Here is an 18,418-nt window from a genome sequence, read left to right as displayed (position 1 = left end):
GCTCCTTTGTCAAAAACCAGGTGTTCATATGTGCATGGATTAATGTCAGGGTCTTCAATTCGATTCCATTGGTCTGTATGTCGGTTTTTATACCAGTACCAAGCTGTTTTTATTACTATAGCTCTATAGTAGAGTTTGAGGTCCGGGATGGTGATGCCTCCAAGGGTTGCTTTATCGTATAGGATTCTTTTAGCTATCCTGGGTCTTTTGTTTTTCCATATAAAGTTGAGTATTTTTCTTTCCAAGTCTGTGAAGAATTGTGTTGGGATTTTGATGGGGATTGCATTGAATCTGTAGATTGCTTTAGGTAAGATTGCCATTTTTACTATGTTAATCCTACCTATCCATGAGCATGGGAGATCCTTCCATTTTCTGATATCTTCTTCAATTTCTTTCTTTAGAGATTTCAAGTTCTTATCAAAAAGGTCTTTCACTTGTTTAGTTAGTGTTATCCCAAGGTATTTTATATTATTTGTGGCTATTGTAAAGGGTGATGTTTCTCTGACTTCTTTCTCAGCCCTTTTATCATTTGTGTATAGGAGGGCTACTGATTTTTTTTAGTTGATCTTGTATCCTGCCACTTTACTGAAGGAGTTTATCAGCTGTAGGAGTTCCCTGGTAGAGTTTTGGGGGTCACTTATGTATACTATCATATCATCTGCAAATAGTGAAAGTTTGACTTCTTCCTTGCCAATTTCTATCCCTTTGATCTCCTTTGGTTGTCTTATTGCTCTAGCTAGAACTTCTAGTACTATATTGAATAAATATAGGGAGAGTGGACAGCCTTGTCTTCTTCCTGAATTTAGTGGTATCGCTTTGAGTTTCTCTCCATTTAATTTGATGTTTGCTGTTGGCTTGCTATAAATTGCTTTTATTATGTTTAGAAATGTTCCTTGTATTCCTAATCTTTCTAAGACCTTTTTCATGAAGGGGTGTTGGATTTTGTCAAAGGCTTTTACAGCGTCTAAGGAGATGATCATGTGGTTTTTTTCTTTCAGTTTGTTTATATGGTGTATTACATTGACTGATTTCCGTATGTTGAACCATCCTTGCATCCCTGGGATGAATCCTACTTGGTCGTGATGGATGATTGTTTTGATGTATTCTTGGATTCAGTTTGCCAATATTTTGTTGAGTATTTTTGCATCTATGTTCATGAGGGAGATTGGTCTGTAGTTCTCTTTCTTTGTTGCATCTTTTTGTGGTCTGGGTATCAGGGTAATTGTAGCCTCATAAAAAGAGTTTGGTAGTGTTCCTTCTGTTTCTATTGTGTGGAACACTTTGAAGAGGATTGGTATTAGTTCTTCTTTGAAAGTCTGGTAGAATTCTGCACTGAAACCATCTGGTCCTGGGCTTTTTTTGGTTGGGAGCCTTTTGATGACTGTTTCTATTTCTTTAGGGGTTATTGGTCTATTTAAATGGTTTATCTGGTCTTGATTTAATTTTGGTATGTGGTATTTATCCAGAAAATTGTCCATTTCTTCCTGGTTTTCCATTTTTGTGGAGTACAGGTTTTTGAAGTATGATATGATGATTCTCTGGATTTCCTCATTGTCTGTTGTTATGTCTCCCTTTTCATTTCTGATTTTGTGAATTTGGGTGCTCTCTCTTTGCCTTTTGGTTAATTTGGCTAGTGGTTTGTCTATCTTGTTGATTTTTTTCAAAGAACCAACTCTTTGTTTCATTGATTTTTTGTATTGTTCTCTTGTTTTCTATTTCGTTGATTTCAGCCCTCAATTTGATTATTTCCTGGCGTCTATTTCTCCTGGGTGAGTTTGTTTCTTTTTGTTCCAGAGCTTTCAGTTGTGCTGTTAATTCATTGGTATGGGATTGCTCCATCTTCTTTATGTGTGCATTTAGAGCTATGAATTTTCCTCTTAGCACTGCTTTCATGGTGTCCCATAAGTTTGGGTATGTTGTACTTTCATTTTCATTGAATTCTAGGAACTCTTTAATTTCTGTCTTTATTTCTTCCTTGACCCATTGATGTTTCAGGTGGGCATTATTCAGTTTCCATGAGTTTGTGGGTTTTCTATAATTTTTGTTGTTATTGAGTTCTAACTTTAAGGCATGGTGGTCTGATAAGATACAGGAGGTTATTCCAATTTTTTTGTATCTGTTGAGATTTGTTTTGTGTCCAAGCATGTGGTCAATTTTTGAGAAGGTTCCATGGGGTGCTGAGAAGAAGGTATATTCTTTTGTGTTAGGATGGAATATTCTGTAGATATCTATTAGGTCCATTTGATTCATAACATCTGTTAGGTCCTTTATTTCTTTGTTAAGTTTCAGTCTGGTAGATCTATCTTTTGGTGAGAGTGGTGTATTAAAATCTCCCACTACTAATGTGTGGGGTTTGATGTGCGTTTTAAACTTTAGTAGTGTTTCTTTTATGAATGTGGGTGCTTTTGTATTTGGAGCATAAATGTTTAGAATCGAGACTTCATCTTGGTGGATTTTTCCCGTGATGAATATGTAATGTCCATCCTGGTCTCTTTTGATTGATTTTAGTTTGAAGTCTATTTTATTAGATATTAGGATAGCTACACCAGCTTGTTTCTTAGGTCCATTTGCTTGGAAAACCTTTTCCCAGCCCTTTACTCGGAGGTAGTGTCTGTCTTTGGAGTTAAGGTGTGTTTCTTGTATGCAGCATATGGATGGGTCCTGTTTTCTTATCCATTCTGTTAGCCTGTGTCTTTTTATAGGTGAGTTGAGACCATTGATATTGATGGATATTAATGACCAGTGATTTTTAATTCCTGTTATTTTTTTTTTGGTTGTGTTGTGTTGTCCTTCTGTGGTGTATGTTGGTGTAGGATTATCTATTGCTTGATTTTTCATGGATGTGTTTAGCTTCTTTGGGTTGGATTTTCCCTTCTAGTGCTTTCTGTAGGGCTGGGTTTGTGGACAGGTATTGATTAAATCTGGTTTTATCCTGGAATATTTTGTTTACTCCGCCTATGGTGATTGAGAGTTTTGCTGGGTATAATAGTCTGGGTTGGCATCCGTGGTCTCTTAGTGTCTGCATGAGGTTTGTCCATGATCTTCTAGCTTTCATAGTCTCTATTGAGTAGTCTGGTGTTATTCTGATGGGTTTGCCTTTATATGTTACTTGGTCCTTTTCCTTTGTAGCTCTTAATATTTTTTCTTTATTCTGTGTGTTTAGTGTTTTGATTATTATGTGGCGAGGGGACTTTTTTTTTGGATCCAGCCTATTCGGTGTTCTGTAAGCTTCTTGTATCTTCATAGGTATTTCTTTCTTTAGGTTAGGAAAGTTTTCTTCTATGATTTTGTTGAATATATTTTCTGTGCCTTTGAGTTGGTATTCTTCTCCTTCTTCTATCCCTATTATTCTTAGGTTTGGTCTTTTCATGGTGTCCCAAATTTCCTGGACGTTTTGTGTTACAACTTTTTTGTCTTTATTGTTTTCTTTGACTGACTGAATCTATTTTCTCTATCATGTCTTCAGTGTCAGAGATTCTCTGTTCCATCTCTTGCAATCGGTTGGTTATGCTTGTTTCTGTAGTTCCTGTTCGTTTAGTCAGGATTTCTATTTCCAGCATTCCCTCAGCATGTGTTTTCTTTATTGTCTCAAATGCATTTTTCAGATCTTGGAATGTTTCTTTCATCTGTTTAATTGCTTTTTCTTGGCTTGATTTGATTTCTTCCCATTTTTTGTTCGTTTTTTCTTCCATTTCTTTAAGGGAGTTTTTTATTTCCTCTTTAATGGAGTTTTTTATTTCCTCTTTAATGGAGTTTTTATTTCCTCTTTAAGGGAGTTTTTTATTTCCTCTTTAAGGAAAGTTTTTATTTCCTCTTTAAGGTAGTTTTTCATTTCCTCTTTAAGGAAAGTTTTTATTTCCTCATTGAGGGAATGTTTTATTTCTTCTTTAAGGGCCTCTATCATCTTCTTAAAGTCATTTTTAGGGTTGATTTCTTCTATTTCTTCTGTCATGGTATGTTTAGGTCTTGCAGGTGTAGAATCACTAGGTTCTGATGTTGCCATATAGGTCTTTATGTTGTTGCCTGTATTTTTGCACTGGCGTCTACTCATCTCTTCCTCTGTGCGGTGCAAGTGGTGTCTGTGTCTGAAAGTGCCTCTCTTGTTCTAATTTTTAGTCTTGGTTTAGTAGGGGTTCTTGGTTAAATTGGTGCTATTGGGCTATTTCTTCAGGGGCAGCTGATTTCGATCGGTGAATTATATACTTATGATTCTGGTGATCTGGTTTGGTGTCTGGGTAGCGCCTTCTTCTGTGTTCCCAGGTCACGTTTTGTTCATTTGTCAACTCCTCAGCTGATCTTGTTTCTTCAGACTTTAAACTGTAGGCATCTGAATTCTCTCCCAGATGGGTTTCAGCTGAGCAGGGTAGTCTCACCAACACCTCCAAGTTGTTGGGTTTCACAGGATCAGCAGCTGGGCCCTGGGTTGTCCTCAGACGGAGTGTTCAGATTCGTTCTGGTTCCTACCCACGGAGATAGCTTCTTCCCCAGATGTTGGGGTTAGGGGCGTCCCTGTTCCAAGCTGCGTCTGCTTGTCTCCGTCCCTGGGTCTGTCTACCTCTGCCGTCCGCCGCCGCCGGGCCTGTATGTCCCTGTCAGCTGCTGCTGGGTCTGTCTGCCTCTGGGGGCCGCCACCGGGCCTGAATGTCTCTGCCGGCTACAGCCGGGACTGAATGTCCCTGTCGGCCACTGCCGCCGGGCCCGTTTACCTCAGCGGGCCGCCGCTGGGCCCGTCTACCTCTGTGGGCCGCCGCTGGGCCTGAATGTCCCTGTCGGCTGCCGCCACTGGGCCCATCTACCTCAGCAGGCTGCTGCTGGGCCCGTCTACTTTCGCGGGCTGCCGCCACAGGCCTACCTGCGTCTGCTTGTCTCTGCCGCCGGGCCTGTCTACCTCTGTGGGCCGCCGCTGGGCCTGAATGTCCCTGTCGGCTGCCGCCGCTGGGGCGTCTACCTCAGCGGGCTGCTGCTGGGCCCGTCTACCTCCTCGGGCCGCCGCCGCAGGCCTACCTGCGTCTGCTTGTCTCTGCCGCCGGGCCTGTCTACCAAGAATCTATTTTTAAAAAAAAAAAAAAAAAAAAAAAAAAAAAAGCAAGCTGGAGAAATCATCCTGAAAGAATCAGGAACTAGGAAGAAACAGAAGGTAAATAGGTGAAATCTGGGTCTCCTCTAGGTGTTTTGAGCCTTGCTAATGAAGAAATTTATCAATGGACTGAAAGCTCAAGGACAATTTTATTAGAGAAAAAAAAAAAAACTGTAGAGGATGCAGGTTGTTAACCTCACCGATTGCCCAGAGAAGGATGATGGAGAGGAGAGAAGGCCATGCTTTATAAGCTGGCCAGGTCAGACACTTGCCAACAAGCAGTCACATGAGGGAGTTGGAGGTGGGGAGCTTTTGAGAAAGAATAAGGAAACCTAAAATGTAGGGGAATCGGAAAGTGTTAGGGAGAGAGAGCATACTTTGAAAAGAGACAGAGGGGCTAGAGAGATGGCTCAGAGGTTAAGAGCACCGACTACTCTTCCCGAGGCCCTAGTTCAATTCCCAGCACCCACATGGTAGCTCACAACCAACTGTAATGAGATCTGGCACCCTCTTCTGTATACATAATAAATAAATAAATAAATAAATAAATAAATCTTTAAAAAAAAAAAGAAAAGAGACAGAAAGGAGAAAAGGGAAATTTAAGACAGGCAGATTTGCATGCCATATGGATGGCTGTAACCCATAAACTACCTCCCTCAGGGTGGGGATTCTCGGAAGGAAAAAGTATCTCACTGAAGGGCTAATAATTTTATTTTATTTTATTTTACAATACCATTCAGTTCTACATAACAGCCACAGATTCCCTTGTTCTCCCCTTCCTGCTCCCCTCCCCTTCCCCCCAGACCACCCTCCATTCCCACCTCCTCCAGAGCAAAGCCTCCCCCAAGGACTGAGATCAACCTGATAGACTCAGTTCAGGCAGGTCCAGTCCCCTCCTCCCAGATTGTAAGGGCTAATAATTCTTCCTATCTCTTTAGCAAGACTTCATGTGAGCCTGCCTTCCTTGTGGAGGTCCCTGGCCAAGTGAGTGAACTATTCAACTGGAATGGTAGTCTCCATTCAGGCCAGAGACCAATTCTCTTGACCAGGAATTTCTTCTCCTCTAACAATTTGAGAAAGAAGTACAGAAAGTCTTGTGTTAAATCAACAAGCTAGCAAATCGGTGGTGGTGCACGCCTTTAATTCCAGCACTCAGGAGGCCGAGGCCAGCAGATCTCTGAATTTGTGGCTAACCTGGTCTACCAAGTGAGGTCCAGGACAGCCAGGGATACACAGAGAAACCCCATCATGAAAAACAAAACAACCACAGCAACAAGAAAAAGAACATGCTAGCAGAGAAGGAGGCAGGTGGAAGGAGGGACAATATGTGAGAAGACAAAAAATTGTCAAGTCTAACGAAGGATCCCATCCAAGGATTCAAAACCCAATGAATTCCAAGTCACCCTTCACCTCAAGTAAACGCTCCCTCAAGGCTTGTTATAGAGGAAGTATAAACATAAGGGCATGAAGAAGCTATGAAGGAAATTTTTATCTTAGTATGCACAGTTCAGCTCTGCTTACAGTTTCTGGTTGTTGTTGTTGTTGTTGTTGTTGTTGTTGTTGTTTGGTTTTTGAAGACAGGATTTTTCTGTGTAACTCTAGCCTGGCTGGCCTGGAACTCTCTCTGTAGACCAGGCTGACCTTGAATTCACAGAGATCCGTCTGCCTCTGCCTCCCCAGTACTGGAATTAAAGGTGTGAGCTACCACTGCAGCCCGGCTTGTGTTATCTTTTGCCTGTATGTTCACACAGAATCTGGGTCATTTGTTATTATATCATAAACATTCTCTAAAGTTAGGACATTTTCTTCTTCAGTTTTATAAAATCTAAAGTTTGCAGTACAGCTAATCCAACAGCTAGCTGTGAATCCAAGAATCTAGTAGTTGCTCAGTCCCATGAGGCTGGGTGTCTCAGCTGGTCTTCTGTATATGCCAAATCCCAAAGAAGTAGGCTCCAATGCCATTGGAGGAATGTGCTGGTAGCGTGAGGGCAAGGAGACAGAGAAGAGAGAAGCCTGCCTTCTTCTATTGTCTTTATAGACTCCCAGCAGAAGGTGTGGCTCAGACTAAAGGTGTGTACTCTCCCCATCTCCCTGGGGAAATTACTTATATCAGGTATACACTCACACCTATAATCCTGCCACTCCTTAAACTGAAGCAGTAAGATCTGGCCAGCCTGGGCTACAGAACAGATTGAAGATAGCCTAGACTACAGTGTGAGGGCCTGTCTCAAAACCCAGCAACAATAAAATAAATAAATTCTAACTTTTCATTGTATGACAATCTGTTTAATCAGAAGCCAATTTTGTACAGACATCCTTTCTCTTTTTTCTCTCCACTTCCCGTGTGTGTGATGTGCATATGTACGTGCACATGTTTTTGCACACATGGAGAAAGTGCATGCATGTGTGCCAGCGTATAGGCTTAAAGGTGATGTGGGAAGTCAGCCTCAACTGCACTTCCTCTTTATTCATGGAGTCAGGATCTGTCAATCAAACCCAGAGCTCATAGCCATGACCAGTCTTGCTGGACACCTTACTCTGGTCATCTCCACCTTCAAAAGCAGGAGTTACAGGTGATCCACCATGCCCACCAGACATTTACATGGTTTTCTGGGATCCAAACTCCTATCCTAACATTTGCTGAGCTATCTCCCCAGTTCACACTGATGATTTCTTCAGGACAGATGCCTAGGCGTGGGTTGCTGAAGTCAGGGGGATGACGTCTGAGATGCACATTGCCAAACTGCTTTTCAGGGAGACTGTCCTCCACCTCAGCCCCTGAGGATAGCCACTGTTCCCAACTTATGTGAATGCCCCTATCCAATAAATGAAAGGCCCAGCCACATATAGACTAGTAAAGAGCCCCCAAAGCGCCCCCACCCGTTAGAAGCAGGAAAATACAAAAATGTGGAAATCCTTTCCCTGTTTATAAGCTTCGCTTCTGTTTTCCAAAACAATGGTGCTTCATTTACTCAAACAAAACATGTTAAAGTGCAGTTCTCATCTGTTCTTTGCCCCCTGAGCACCAGACAGTTTGTTTTATGACAAATGGTGGCCTTAGTTCAGACCACGTGGTGAAAGACAATCAGCACACGTCCCAGCCTCTAATCACAGCTCCTAATCTCATTTCACATTCCTCTCTGGTTATCCTGCTTGACCCTGCTGACCGAAGCACTTTCATTGTGCTGCTTAAAAGGACCAGGGATTGAGTAGAAACAAAAGCGAGGTCTGAGGATTGTCAGACCATGTGCCCGTCCAGCTCTGCCCTCACACAAAGAGAAAGGAGCGGGAGGCCAGCCAACACCGCTTGATGGAAAACTCTGACTTCCACAAACATGTTCCTGGTGCTTTTGAAAAGGCATCACAATTAGCCCAGATTGAAAGAAAGAGCCATGTAGTCACAATAAGTGCATGGCTGTCCCCGCTGCCTGGAATCCAGGGCTTCACAGGCCTGTCCTCTATGGTGGGTACCTTAGATGCGAGAGCCAAATGGTTTCTTATGCAACTGTTCAATCCTGCCTCTGGCACAGGAAGTGATCACAGACACTAGGCCAATGAGTGTGGCAGTACCCACACAGCATCAGCCAGAATATGTGGTGGCAGGATTCAGTCTGTGAGCAGTTCTTTTTCAATTCTTGTTTATAATCCAATGGCCACTCTTGATCTCTCTAACTGTGTGACTGGGCTCAGTCCTGTAGGGAAGGAGTGGCATTTTGGAATTCAGTTGTCCAGTACTAGCTAGTGGCAGGGATGTGGGACAGAGCGGGCTGAAGAGCGGCCAATGTGAAGTAGCCTGCCTCGTTCCCACTGTCAAAGATTCTTCTGGAAGAGACAAGAGTCAGAATGAGCCACCCACTGGTGAGTGAGCACAGCTTTCAGGACAGGCTAAGAAGGAAACACAGCTCTCATCTCTTCCTTCCACCAGCCAATTGCTCAGGAGCAGCATTGCTTCTCAGGCTTCTGGTCAGCATTTTTAACTCCATATTCACGTTGGCCCAGAGCCTCTGACATCAACCTCTTGCTTCCCCCAAATGCTCCCCCACCGTCTCTCCAGTACTATACTGAGGGCCATTCTCCCAAATCTTGCCCTTCATTCTTCTCTCTAAATATGCTCCTTCTCGGATCTCACCTTCTTCCGGGCCCCCATCTTTGTGATCAGCTCCACCTCTTCACCTTCCTCAGAGGTTAGCTTCTGACACATCCCTCCGGATACCCAATGTGACAGGAGCCTTTCCTGGTGGAGGACAAGCTCCGGAGGATGGAAGCCAGGTATCCCATAAGAATATGAATGTGGATGTGAATAGAAAAAGGATATTGCTTTTCTCATTCCCAAAAAGAAGATCACAAAATCATTTTTATTTTAGGGTTGGCTTTTTGATAGCTGGTTATCTGCTACACAGACTGCCTCATGTCTGTATTTTATTGGCATTTTATTTATTTTATTCTTAATAAATAGCAAATGAATATTAGTAACAACAAAGATAGGAATAGAAATGACTAAAAAATAATAAAGGAGTCAAAGTAAATTAACTGCAGAATATATATTAAAATGCCCTAAAGGAATTACATGAACTATTAATGTTATATCAAGAACAAGATAGAATATAAAATGATTGTATTTATACACAAATAATATGAAGGTGTGGACAAGGACCACATGGAGTCAGTCAGTAACATAGTTAGGGAAAACTTTCAGATATATTTGCTGAATAATGCTTCTCCTTGACTCTAGCCAGAGAGGCAGGTAGGCTAACCTCAGATCTTCACTTCTCTCTCTGCTCCTCAAAATTCTGTCAGTCTTTTGCCCAGCTCTGTGGCAGACTACCTGCTGCAACCCCCCCCCCTGCCCTCCAGCACACACACACCTGCCTCCTTCAGTGGACCACACAGATCTTCCTCTCCTAACTCCCCTCCCCCCACTCACTGCTCTGTCCCAGCCCCTAACCCCAGCAGGCACTCCCTGGGAACCCACAGGTCACTCCAGCCAGCCAAGCAGGAAGGTCACCTGCAGATCTTCACCTCTCCCTCCACTCCTCCAAGTTCAACGCCCAGGCTCATCCCCAGCTCTGTAGCAGACCTTCTGCTGTGGCCCCTCCGCACTCTCTGCCGCATTTCCAGGGAACTAAGCAGAACCAGGTAGAACACCCTGTTTTCTTTCTTCCTGGGGACCTGTTCAGCCCTACCTGCAAGCCCATTCCCAGTCCTAAGTGTCAGATCCCAATACCCAAAACCACATTTTACCAGGAACCTCCAGTGTCAGTCAAAGAAAATGTTAAATCCAAAACTCCTGGCACAAAACATCCAAGAAATCTGAGACACCATGAAGAGACCAAATCTAAGAATAATAGGAATAAAGGAAGGAGAAGAAACCCAGGTCAAAGGCACAGAAAATATTTTCAACAAAATCACAGAAGAAAATTTCCCTAAAGAAAGAGGTGCTTATCAAGGTACAAGAAGCTTGTAGAACACCAAATAGACTGGACCAGAAAAGAAAGTCCCCGCAACACATAATAAACAAAACACTAAATATATAGAACAAAGAAAGAATATTATAAACTACAAGAGAAAAGGACCAAGTAACATCTAAAGGCAGACCTGTTGGAATTACACCTGACTTCTCAATAGAGACTCTAGAAGCCAGAAGTGCCTGGACAGATGTTCTACAAGACCACAGATGCCAGCCCAAATTACTATACCCAGCAAAACTTTCTATCGCAATAAATGGAGAAAATAAGACATTCCACGATAAAGCCAAATGTAAGCAATATCTGTCTACAAATCCAGCCCTACAGAAGGGGCTAGAAGGAAAACTCCAACCTGAGGTTAATTAAAACACAAGAATAATCTCAGATAAGAAAATCAAAAGAGGGGAAACACACACACACACACACACACACACACACACACACACACACACACACCACAACAACAAAATAACAGGACTCAGCAAACACTGCTCACTGATACCTCTCAACATCAATTGTCTCAATTCCTGAATAAAAAGATACAGGCTGACAGGATGGATGCAATAACATGATATATACTTCTGCTGCATCCAAGAAACACACCTTAACATCAAGGCTAGATATCACCTCTGAGTAAAAGGACAGAAAATGATATTCCAAGCAAATAAACCTAAGAAGCAAGCTGGTGTAGCCATTTAAATATCTAACAAAATAGACTTCAAACTGAAACTAATCAGAAGAGATAGGGAAGAACACCACATACTCATCAAAGGAAAATCCACACAAAGAGGACTTTGCAATTCTTAACATCTATGCACCAAACACAAGGGCATCCATGATTGAAACACACACACACACACACACACACACACACACACACACACACACACACACAAATACAGCTTAAATCACATACTGACCTGCATACACTTATAGTGGGAGACTTCAATACCCCACTCTCACCAATAGACAGGTCACCCAAACAAAAAACCTAAACAGAGAAACGTTGGAGCTAATTGATGATATAAACCAAATGTACCTAACAGATATCTACAGAACATTTCATCCAAACACAAAAGAATATACCTTCTTCTCAGAACCTCATGGAACTTTCTCCAAAATTGACCACATACTCAGACACAAAGCAAGTCTCAACATATATAAGAAAATTGAAATAACTCCCTCCATCCTATCTGACCACCACAGAATAAAGCTGGATGTCAACAACAACAGAAAACTGACAAACTCATGGAAAACAGAACTCACTACTGGATGAAAAATGGATCAAGACAAAAATTAAGAAAGAAATTAAAGACTTTCTAAAATTTAATGAAAATGAATACACAATATATCCAAATTTATGGAATACAATGGTGGTTCTAAAAGGCAAGTTTGTAACTCTAAGTGTAAACATTTTTTTTTTAAAAAAAAGTGAGATCTCATACAAGCAACTTAACAGCACACCTGAAAGATCAAGAGAAGGAGGAGGAGAAGAAATCATACCCAAAAGGGATAGACAGAAAGAAATAATCAGACTGAGGTCTGAAATCAATAAAATAGAAACACAGAGAGACAAAAAAAAAAAAAAAAAAAGAATCAATGAATAAAACAGTTCATTCTCTGAGAAAACCAACAAGATTGACAAACCCTTATCCAAATTATCTAAAAGGAGAAGAGAGAATATCCAAATTAACAAAATTAAACATGAAAAGGGGACATAACAACAGACACCTAGGAAATCCAGAGAATTGTAAGGACATACTTTCAAAACCTGTACTCCACCATGTTGGAAAATCTTTTTTTTTTTTTTTTTTTTTTTTTTTTTTTTTTTTTTTTTTTTTTTTGGTTTTTCGAGACAGGGTTTCTCTGCATAGCTTTGCGCCTTTCCTGGAGCTCACTTGGTAGCCCAGGCTGGCCTCGAACTCACAGAGATCCGCCTGTCTCTGCCTCCCGAGTGCTGGGATTAAAGGCGTGCGCCACCACCGCCCGGCCATGTTGGAAAATCTTAAAGAGATGGATAATTTTCTCAATACACACAACTTACCATAGTTAAATCAAGATCAAGTAAGCAATTTAAACAGACCTCTAACCCTCAATGAAATAGAAGCAGTCATTAAAAGTCAACCCCCCCCCCCAAAAAAAAGCCCAGGGCCAGATGGTTTTAGTGCAAAATTCTACCAGACTTTTAAAGGAATGTTAATGCCAATATTCCTCAAATTATTCCACAAAATATAAAAAGAAGGAGCATTGCTCAGTTCATTATATTAGGCACAGTTACCCTGATAGCCAAATCACATAAAGACCCAACAAAGAAAGAGAATTACAGCCCAAATCCCCTGATGAACATAAATGCAAAAATTGTCAATAAAATACTTGCAAACCAAATCTAACAGCACATAAAAAAGATCATCCACCATGATCAAGTAGGCTTCCTCCTAGAGATGCAAGGATGTAAATATGTAACATATGTTTTGACACATGTAAATCAATAAATGTAATCTATCATATAAACAAACTGAAATATATGAAAACCATGACTGTCTCATTAGATGCAGAAAAGGCCTTTGACAAAATCCAGCATCCTTTCATGATAAAAGTCATGAAGAGATTAGAGTTAAAGAGACATACTTCAATATAATAAAGGCAATTTACAGCAATCTCACAGTCAACATCAACTTAAATTCTGCTAAATCTGCTAAAATCAGGAACAAAACAATGTTGTCCTCTTTTTCCATACCTATTGAATAGTACTTGAAGTCTTACCTAGAGCAACAAGACAACTAGAGATCAAGGGTATATAAACTAGAAATGAAGAAGTCAAAGTATTTGCTGATGATATGATAGCATACATAACTGGCCCTAAAAATTCTACTGGAGAACTCCTACAGCTCATAAACACTTTCAGCAAAGAAGCAGGACACAAAATTAACACACAAGAATCAGTAGCCCTCCTACATACAAATGACAAATGGACTGAGGAAGAAATCAGGAAAACTTGATTTTTGATAAAGTCAAAAATACACAGTGGAAAAAAAATACACAGTGGAAAAGAAACAGCATCTTCAACAAATGGTGCTAGTCAAACTGGGTGGATGCATGTAGAAGAATCCAAATGGATCCATACTTATCACCTCAGACAAAACTCAACTCCAAGTGGGATCAAAGGCCTCAAAATAAAACCAGATACACTAAACTTGATAGAAGAGAAAGTGGGGAACAACCTTAAACTCATTGGTACAGGAAAAGACTTTCTGAACAGAGTATCATTAGCACGGGCACTCAGATCAATAATTAACAAATAAGACCTCATGAAACTGAAAAGTATAAAATACATAAAGGACTAAAACAAAAAGGATGTCAAGAAAACAACCTAATTAAAATGGGGTACATATCTAAACAAGAGAATTATCTAAAGAGGAAACTCAAATGACTGAGGAACATTTAAAGAAATGTTTGACATCCTTAGCCATCAGGGAAATGCAACTCAAATCTACTTTGAGATTCCATCTTACACCTGTCAGAATAGCTAAGATCAATAAAACAAGTAACAGCTCATGTTGGAGAGGATGTGGAGTAAGGTGAACATTCCTTCACTGTTGGTGGGAGTGCAAACTTATACAACCACTATGGAAATCAGTATAGCAGTTTCTCAGGAAGATAGGAATCAACCTATCTCAAGATTTAGCCATATCACTCTTGGGCATATACACAAAGAACCATTCATCTTACCACAGAGATATTTGCTCAACCATGTTCATTGTTGTGCTATTCACAATAGTCAGAAATTAGAAACAACCTAAATGTCCCTCAACAAAAGAGCAGATAAAGAAAATGTGATACATTTACATAATGGAGTATTACTCAACCATTAAAAAAAATGAAATTTGCAGGTAAATGGATGGAACTAGGAACAAAACAAATCACCATGAGTGAGATAACCCAGATACAGAAAGACACTATGGTATATATTCATTTATATGTGGACATTAGCTGTGAAGTCAATGATAAGCAAGCTACAATCCATAGAACCACAGGGGTTAAGTATAAACTAAGGGACTGGGGCAGGGCAGCTCTCCCTAAGAAAGGGAAATAGAATAGATAGTTATGGATGGATTGGGGGGGCGGTGAAATGGGAGGATCAAGTGTGGAGGGGGAGGAGAGAGGGTGATGAGGGAATACAAGAAAGAAACGCTTTTTCTTGTCCACTTTTCCCATATCTATTCAATACTTGTTTTTTTGACTTCACAGCTAATATCCACACATAAGTAAATACTTGCCATAGTTGTCTTTCTGTGTCTGGGATAGCTCACTTGGAATAATTTTTTTCCAGTTCCATTCATTTACCTGAAAATTTCATGATTTAACTAATTAATTAATTAAAAAAATAACAAAATACTGACTCAGAAAACTTAACATCTAAAGTAGAACATTTTACTGATGATCGGAATGAGAATCGCACAGGAGCCATTGCTTGACACCTAAATTCCTGCCCTCCTTGTCACCAACCCCTATAATCTCCCTTTCGCCTCACGTCCCTGACATACTGCAGTCCACCAAAATTTGTCTCCATCAGCCTTTCATGACACCGTGACTGTATCTGGCTGCAGCTCTTTTGTTGTGCTTCATTGAAAGCTTGGCCACATGATGGTCTCAGACATTTCATTCAACAGGACAGAGAAGGTTCTGGGCCACATCATCAGACTCCAGGGAAAGAAGAAACAGGAAGATGGAGATTTTAAATAATCACCTCTGATCTCAGAAGTTTTGGTTCTCTGTAGAAATGTCTGAGTAAAATTTACCTGTTTTGAGGGCTTCTAGAATGTACCATAGAGCTGGGATTTCGGTTAGAACATAAAAACCACTTCTCTTTTCTTCCCTGTCACCTTCTGATAACATCACTCAGAGGAAACCCTTTGTGGCCAAAACAAAAGATTTTCCTTCCTTCCCCACGGGGGTGTGGGCAATAGTGCTAAGGAATTCGTGGCAGACACTCACAGGCACCGACCAGCATGAGGGCACGATGCTGCTAAACCTCTGGTTCGCTGACTTGACTTATAGCAGATTAACCCAAGGAGCCAGCTTGAGTTGATCCCGAGGGCTCAGGAGACGGCAGCAAATACATTTCAAATTATTGAAAACTTCAGGCTGAGAATAAAGAGCAGGGTTGCTCTTGCAAAGGTTCAGCTGGGGAATCCTGTGGGCTGATAAGTCAAGCTCCTGTAACAGCAACAGCTACAGCACTTGCCTTGAACCTGCTGTAGGTATGGTCCCTGCTGTAGCGCCCCCACAGACCTAGGGCCTGGCCTCACCGAACCCCATGGCATGAACTGGGAGAGAAGGAATCCTTTCGCTGGTCCTCAGAGCAGAAAGCAGAGATCTCACTGCTGTCTAACACAGACGGTGTCCCAGGCTCTATCTTCCAGGGGGTGGGCGGAGTCAGGGGAGGGGGGGAACAGGTCCTGGGCCTTTGTTGAGTGGACTGGGGACCTGAGCAAACTCCCTAAGGACCACCAGACAGAAGCTGAACTTCCCCTTCCCAGTCTCCTGTTCCACATCCACCAATCCAGATCAGCCTATTTAGTAAAAATTGAACATATGGTGAAAAATGTGGTTTTACACTTATTTCTTTTTTATGTGGGGAATCAGAAATGGGGGGGTGGGAGGTGTGTAAACCATACACCATGAGTATGTGGCAGTCAGAGGATAATTTGTAGGCATTGGTTCTCTCCTCTACCATCTGGGCCCAAGGAACTAAGTTGTATCATCGGGCTTTGTGGCAGGCACTGACCCGTCAGGAATGTGATTTTAAGGGGTACTAACTAATGACACTGCTTAGCCACCAACACTACTCACCATCAGCCCTGCTCACCGCACTTCAGCAAAAGTGATGCTGCCTCCCCACTGCGGGCTGCTACTGAGCAGGAAGGCTGGAAGGGCAGTTCTGGGGGGCTGTACCTAAACCCCGTCCTTAATAGCTACCATGCTCAGCCTCTCAAAAATCCCAGATAGCTAAATGTTTTAACCCTACACACTCCATCAGTGAAACACAGGTAGAGAAGTGGCCAAGGCTAGCCCTGGAAGACTCAGTCTTCAAAGACACCTGCTGCCTCGTGTCCCTGGGGATCTGGGTCAGAAAAAGGCAGACAGAACACCAAGCCCAGGGCACTCCTGGGAGCCCCCTTCCTACCACAGGACTGGCAGAGTGCTGTACTTGGCAGTTAGGGATTCTCCCAGGCATCTTGTCTGATTTGAGAGGCTGGGCTTGGCCCCATCCAGGGTTCTTGCAGGGTGCAGGGCACCACTGTGGCGGAGCCCTGGAGCTGGGAGAGGCTAAGGCCACCAAAAGCAGCTAAACTGTCCTTCCTCACACACTCCCCCATGCATCTTTTGTTGCAGTAGCTATGAATTGCAGGCTTCTGGTTATGAGCTCATCTAATACCCACATCACTGAATACCTCCCCCCATCACCCCCTTTTACTTTTTCCTCTCTTGGGGAGAGTGAGGGTAGATGTGTAAAACAAAATTCTCACTTTATAGTGCCGGCTAGCCTCAGTCTCTCAATCCTCCTGCCTCAGATCCCCAAGTGCAGGAACTATAGGTGTCCAATCACCACACCTGGCTTTCTCTTCACTCTTGGTTAAGTCTGGTGATTTCACTGATACACTAGTTGTTTCTAAGAAGTCACCCCAAATTTGAAATGACTTAAGACTCACCTTTTTCTTTATTCCTCTTTCTCACAGTGCTAAAGAAAAGTAGAACCCAAAGCCTTGTGTATATGATAAGTCAGCCCTCTGCCACAGAGCTCTACCAGCTCCTCCAATTAAACTTCTATCCATAGATCTGTATGGGGGAAAATAACATCCACTGAAACCTGAATGATGCTGAAGTGGGTTTGTGTGTATGGAGCAAGGCTTAACAGAGACTGAAATGGTCAGAGTTGATGGTAGCTGGTGGCCCTCAGCAGGCCTCACCGTAGCATGCCTGATTCTACCCATGACTGAACCTGTGGTGCAAAAGGCCAGCACTGTGCACTCTCCTGGATCTACAGACTTTTGTCAGAGAAGTACAGTCCTGAAGACGAGCCCTACTGGTCTCAGTTAAGCTCAAGGGTTTAACACTAGTAAACTTTTAATATTTTGCACTCAATGCCAAGCTTAATTGTGTGGTGTGTGTGTGTGTGTGTGTGTGTGTGTGTGTGTGTGTGTGTGTGTGTGTTCCAATCCCCATACTGAACACTAAAGTTTTGGAAACTGGTTTTTGTTAGAGTTGGTGATGTTTCTTACTGAGCAACCCAAAAATCACAAGGCAAAGAGTGCCACAGTATAAAACATCCCACAGGACAGTGATCTCCAAAAGATAAATTAACCTGACAGCTGATGGTGCAACCAGTTCATGGAACTCTGGATGGAATGTGATTCATCTGCAACATAAAGATTTGTTAAGAGGTAAACATCCTTAAATAAAATATAAAAGAATTGTACTATTACCTTTCAAGAGAGGAATGCACTTGATTCATGACTTGCCAGTTTTCTGCAATCCCTACCCATTCAAGAAGACATCTTTAAAGATGAGATCCAACAGATGAACATTTGCAACCACTTCTGATGATAAAGAATTACTGGCTTTAAGCCCCAATTAAACAAAATGAGTAGTCCTCTAAAGGGCATTTTATCCTTATTGTAACTTTATTAGAAAATACTGATTTTTCTGTAAATTGACATCTTGTCAGTAAAAACCTTGTGGAAATAAAAAACTATCTTATAATATCAATGTTCTCCATTGGTCCTAGGACCTAGCATATTCTCTGGTCCTTTACAGCTTACAGATGAGAGCACTGTGCCCTTAGTACTGGCAGGTAGGGTAGTGACTGAGTGCT

The sequence above is a fragment of the Peromyscus maniculatus genome, chromosome 9, assembly GCF_049852395.1.
Source record: "Peromyscus maniculatus bairdii isolate BWxNUB_F1_BW_parent chromosome 9, HU_Pman_BW_mat_3.1, whole genome shotgun sequence".
Classification (NCBI taxonomy): Eukaryota; Metazoa; Chordata; class Mammalia; order Rodentia; family Cricetidae; genus Peromyscus; species Peromyscus maniculatus.
This window is presented reverse-complemented; position numbering follows the sequence as displayed.